This window comes from Meleagris gallopavo, chromosome 9 (assembly GCF_000146605.3).
Source record: "Meleagris gallopavo isolate NT-WF06-2002-E0010 breed Aviagen turkey brand Nicholas breeding stock chromosome 9, Turkey_5.1, whole genome shotgun sequence".
In the NCBI taxonomy this organism is placed as follows: Eukaryota; Metazoa; Chordata; class Aves; order Galliformes; family Phasianidae; genus Meleagris; species Meleagris gallopavo.
The window spans coordinates 7,523,118-7,528,886 of NC_015019.2; the positions used below are offsets into that span (position 1 = coordinate 7,523,118).

General features: G+C 35.2%; 1 long non-coding RNA gene across 1 annotated transcript in view; it reads left to right on the forward strand.

The window, feature by feature from the left end:
• Positions 1-782: 782 nt before the first annotated feature.
• LOC109369050 overlaps positions 783-5,769 on the forward strand; it is a 19,002-nt gene continuing 14,015 nt past the window's right edge. Inside the window, exon 1 of the long non-coding RNA XR_002117668.1 lies at positions 783-890. This is a non-coding gene — a long non-coding RNA (uncharacterized LOC109369050). The remainder of the gene's footprint in view (positions 891-5,769) is intronic.

Here is a 5,769-nt window from a genome sequence, read left to right on the forward strand (position 1 = left end):
ATAAGTAGTCAAAGCAAAATGTAATAAATTTGAAGAGGTGGCTCTATTTTTCTGTCAATTCATATAAGTATCTGTTTGGGGATTTAATTTTTTTTTTCTTCTTTCTTGCTCCTCCTTTATTTTGCACCTGGCTGAGATGTTCCATAGGGTGGTGGGGTTTTTTTTTCCAGAATTTATGGTAGCACAACAAAATTAAAAGAAGTGAATCTAAATTTTCAATAGCATGTCTCTTCTGTTAAGTGGAAAGGAGGGAGCTATTAGCAAGTTGTTCTCAAATAACTGTTTGTTCTTTTTTATGTGCAAGAACATCTTGACAAATGAACTCTTTGGCTTAATATGAAATACAGCGAATTACCAGAAGTTTCTCTGATAAACAGTTCTGTCAGTGGGTAGCTCAATGAGTTTTCCTTTCTATTGGCTATGTATTTGTGCTATACAGTTTCATGATTAGAGTATTAAGCATCAAGGAAAACAGTGAATGGCCAGTTCTAATATAGATTTCCTGTTAAGCAGTCATGAAGCCTTGGGAATATATGAAAATGTTCTTTAGTGACTAGTACTTGAATGGATATTTGCCAGTAACAAGTAACACGACCCCTTACATTAGAATACATCAATTTATGTTTTTATATGGGGGGGTGAGAGGAGTGACATTTACAAATCACTGCATTTAATATTTGACCAACTCTGGCTGGCATTCTAATGAATAGATTTTGCAGCTAGGAAATTCCCTACAGGATCATTGCAGAATGAAGGAATTTTGTAATTTCTTCTAGAAAACCCATCTGTGTTTCTAATAAAATTCTGGAACAACTTCAGTGATGATCTGAAGACCCATATGGATGTTATTGTCATCCTCCTGCTTGCCATAGGACTCTCTGGGAATTGAGGTGAGTTGTAAAAGGTCATTAACTAAACCAATGTAATTGATTAAAACTTCATGTTACTAGTAATCTGAATTCGTTAATGTAGTTTATTAATTAAAAAGAAATAAGTGTTACTCGCATTCTCATAAATTGTCTAAGAAATATGTGATCTTCATAATTGTGACTGTTTTTCATTTTCCTTGCAGTTTAAGTCAGTTGGAATAAGGAGAATATTAAAACATTCATGCTTATAAGATTTTCACATTTACTTTGTGAGAAGAACTATTACCTATTTTCATTAAATACATGGACTTTTAATGATTAAACATGCTGATTGGCAATGCTAGCAGAATATTCCTGATATCTTCCTAATTTCTGTCCCCTCTCTCAGCTTCTTATTCCATCCTAAATTCCCACAAACTATGAGAACATTGTACCACAGGAGAAGAAATAGAGGTATGATTATATTTGGTACAGTGTTTCTTTTCTAAAAGCACAAATCTCTTTTTACTAGAGGAGTATAAGGAAAAGAGCAGCAGTAAGAGTGAGCTACAGGCCAAATCCATAGTGTTATCTAGGATGAAATGAAAGGCAGGAATTTGTTTGTATACATTCTTTCAAATAGGCCATTAATTTTCAGAATTAACCCAACATCCGAAAAGCTCCTATAATTTCTTTTACTAAAATGTTTCCTTAAAGCAAAAGCAATAAATAAGAATATTAAATGTCCTTCAGGCAAGATAACATTAAATTCCTGGCATTTATGATCTTCATTCATATCCTGTGATTTCTGTGACTTCCTGCTTTTGGTGCTGACTATGAGGTAGAGAAACTGCACGTAGTCCTAGTAAGGAAGCTCATATAAATGTATTCTTTTTCCATTGCAGTAGGAATCTCAGCACATTGTAGTGAATCTAGGTCAAACATCGTGAGTCCATAAGCAGCTACATAAATTTGTTCCATAAAGGATTGGAGAAGAAAATGAGAGACTTACATTCTGTTCTGTACCTCTGATTTGCCATTCATTTGAGCTGGGACTATTTGACTTGTTTCTATTTATTGCCATATCCTGTTTATTTCTGCTTGGCCTATAAAGTGCAACCTTTCAGCAGAAGTGTTGTTACTGCTGCATACCTGTTGAAACAGGATGACAAATGAAGCTTTGAATTTAGATATACTCACTGCTATTATGCAGTTAAAAATATTAACAGACTGGGAAGTGACTGTATGAATGTTAGAGGATAGAATGTGATGCACACAATAGCTATTCTTCATCTCTTTCCTAAGTAAGTTAGTCTGTACTCCAACCTGATGGTGGTACCTTGGATAAGTTTTTTTTAATACCTAATTTTTTTATCTGCATGCTTATCTTTGCCACTGTTATAGAGTCAGTTCACTTTCAGAAAATCCTCTGCACCTTTCACTATCTTTCTGAACAATGTTGCTTCATTTGAAGTCTGTACTTAGAAATAGTTCATTGTATGAAACAGTCATGACAGTAATTTTGTCCAGGGGAAATTGCATTTCCAAAGGTGGAGAAGTTAATTAAGTGCATAACAGGAGGAAGCTAAACCTTGCTAATTAGCGAGAAGGGTAACGATTATGGGAGAGAGCAGATGACACTTGGCTGAAGACGAGCTCAAGAAATTGCTTTAACCAAAGGAAGTTAGAAGAGCGAATAGAAGATGAGCTTTAAGAAAGCAAAGACTGTCACTGTGTCCTGACAAATTATACCTCATTTATAGTGTGTCTGCTGGGTGTTAATCAATATGTCAGGATGATTCTTCACTCTCAGACGCATAGCCTGTTCTTTGTTATGTAGAATTTCAGTTAAATCCTTTCAGTTCTCCCTCTGGGAGAACATACTGAATACAGGGGTGGCAGCTCTTACAAACAACTGCAAGAATGTTTACAGGGAGTCTGAACTTTTGTAGTGAAGGAGCTGTAGCAATAGAGTTCTGCTCTGCCAACCCCTTGGAGAGGCAATGCCACGTAATCCTGGGAGGCCTACCAGCAACAAAACGCACAATACAGCAGCTGTGTCGTACCAAAATTGGGTTATATCATCTGCAGATTGCTCATCTCCCAGGATGCTGTATTTACCTCTGTACAGTAAAGACATTTAACATTCAGGAAAAAATAATTACTTCAAAGCCTCCTACTTAATTAGGACCCCATCCTAAATTCACTCTCGCTGGTTTTAGCTCTAGATAAATAGTGGCTGTGGTGTAACTATAGTCAGATTAAAATATTTTACTTTGATTTTGCTGTTGTTGAAAAGTAAAAGAATGGTTGCATTTCCTGTTATTCTAGTAAATAGAACTCAAATGTTTGACCCCTTATATCTTATTGTAGTTGTTCATTGGGAAGTATTAGAGGATCTACTTGTGCTCTCCTGCAAAGGAGAGTATCATTTATAACTAGAATGCTTACTTACTTTCTTTGTGCATCCCCGGCTGCTGGGTTAAATTTGTATTACTGAAGAGGAGTAATTCAAGATTAGTGTATTCAAGAACAGTGTATTCACTGTTTAATTTTCATTTTAGAATTTAAGTGTCTACTTGTCTCATGTTGGAAAGCTAGTTGACATCAGCCTTCCAGACTTATACTGATAAGTCTGCAATAACATATAAGCGTGTGTATGTTTCTCCATATGTAGATATGTATATGTATAGATATATTTCAGTAGGAAATGGAAATAGGAATCTGAATTCAGCCTTTGTTGTGGCTAGTGCTCAAACTCCAGTATACTTTAAGCAAATACCATTGAATGCTTATGACCTTTTCTTGTTTCATTTTCTAGCCAAGCGAAACCAAACATTGTTCACCTTTGGTTTCGATATGGCTTTCCTTTGAAGCAGTAGATCTGGCCTTTCATCAGTCTGGTTACTGGCACTGCATGCTGCAACATATTCTTTGCTCTTTACTTAGAATGAATTGATTGACTGTCTTAATATTGCCATGGGGTCTAGAGTACTATAGCTGTAAACACTGATGCCAAGTACGATAAAAGATTTTCTGATGGGATGCGTATAGAATGTTGAAAATCTGCATGCTACCAAATTCTATACCTAGTTGCCTAAGAACCTTATCATGGTCTATTTTGTGCAAATCAGTGCATTGTTATAACATCTGACATTTTAAAAGAGGTTTTGTAGCAGAGAAGGTTATCTGATGGTTTCCCATTCACTAAGGATTTTAAGTATTCGTATTTACTCCTGTTAGCTTGTGTAGGCTAGTATTTATTTTTATTACTGTAATGCCTGGAAGCCTTTCTTGCTTTATAGGTAATACTTAGTGTGCTAGGTGCCTTACGCTTCCATGAGAGAGAAAAGTATTGAGTGTGTGTGTATATCTGTGAGATAGTAGTTGTTAGTGAACTGCCACTTTTGTGGATCTGAAATGAATGGCTAATGGAATTATTAGTGCTTTTCTCTTTCATTATCTATCTTTATAAAACCCTTAAAACAGTCCTTTGTCCGCAGTCTTAAGCAATAAACATTCTTGGTGATGCATCAAGTTCATGAGCTAAAAATAATAAAGCTTTTAATACAAAAAGCAGTTGATAAAAGTCTATGGGAGAGCACCTGCAATAAGGCTGTCTTATTTACTAAAGGAAACATTGCTTAGAGGTGCAAATGTAGAAAGTATTTCCATCTATTCATATCAAGCTGAGTGGACATTATAAAGAACTAAAAGCTCTATTTCTTCCATCTGAGCACCTACAAAAATGGCAAGTATCATCTGTATGCTTTAAGGAAAGCTGTAGAAGTTGATGATAAGTTTTCATTCCGTATGAAGATGAAGAAGAAGCTGAATTCTAGATAGGAGTATGAAATCAAATTGGGAAAGGTAATTCTGATTTGCATCAAGCCTTTGCAGATCTTACAATAAAGTCCTATTATAGAATGAGAGATTAAAATATAAAATTGATACATTTTAATCTGCACATACATTGGAGTAGGACTTAGAGAATTTCATACAATTTAAATCCTTTGCAGTCATCAAATTAAGATTTTAAAAGTTACTATTAGCAAGGTGTAATAGTGAGAAGTAAAATGGATTATTTTAGAATTTCTTTAGGGAAAAATGCTGAAATAGGAATGAAACCAGCTAAGTAGCCTAAATTCATATGCAGATTGTATCAAGATTAATTTGTCCCAATGAGTTTCCAAAGCTTTTTGTATTTGATGCTTGAGTTCAAATCAAGAACAGAAGTATAAGATGCTGATAAGTAGCGATGAGAAATGAAATGTATTTATATTATTATTATTTTTTTAATGTGGGGATTGTTTTATAACTGAAAAACATCTTCTCGCAGTGTTTCAGCTTTCTTCTTCTGCTCCTCCTTGCTTTATCTCAAAATATTTTAAGGCTTTAATTGCTCTAGTGAGAATTTCTTCCTTCAAGAAAGTTCTGTAAGGCTAGTATAAATGGTTCATGTCTAGCCTGTTACTGGAATAGTGAACTGGAACGGTGAATAAAAAGACCATAAACAGCCTTTGCTGCTCTGTCGCATTCCCTGGCTATTGGAACATCCCCAGAGAAAGCAATGCAGCTTCTTGCAAATTAAAGGAAGTCAGCCTCAGCTCGTATTTTGATGACCTTGACTGATCTCAGATTTGTACCTATAATGTTACATACTGCTCTCTTTCTCTGCCTTTGTTCTCAGGTCCTCCAGGAGGCAAAGAGAAGGGAGAAGGGAGTTTTCAGAATGTGAGATAAACACGTCTTTCATTTGAACTATTCAAAATTTCTCATTAAGTTATGCTCTTGTTAATGTGAACATTCCCCCACGTTCTAATTCGTTTCCAGCAAGTTCTTACATCTATGCCTGATCAGGCAGTTTCAGTCTTTATCCATTTTAAATTTATTTTTAACTAAGAATTACCTTTTCTTTTCT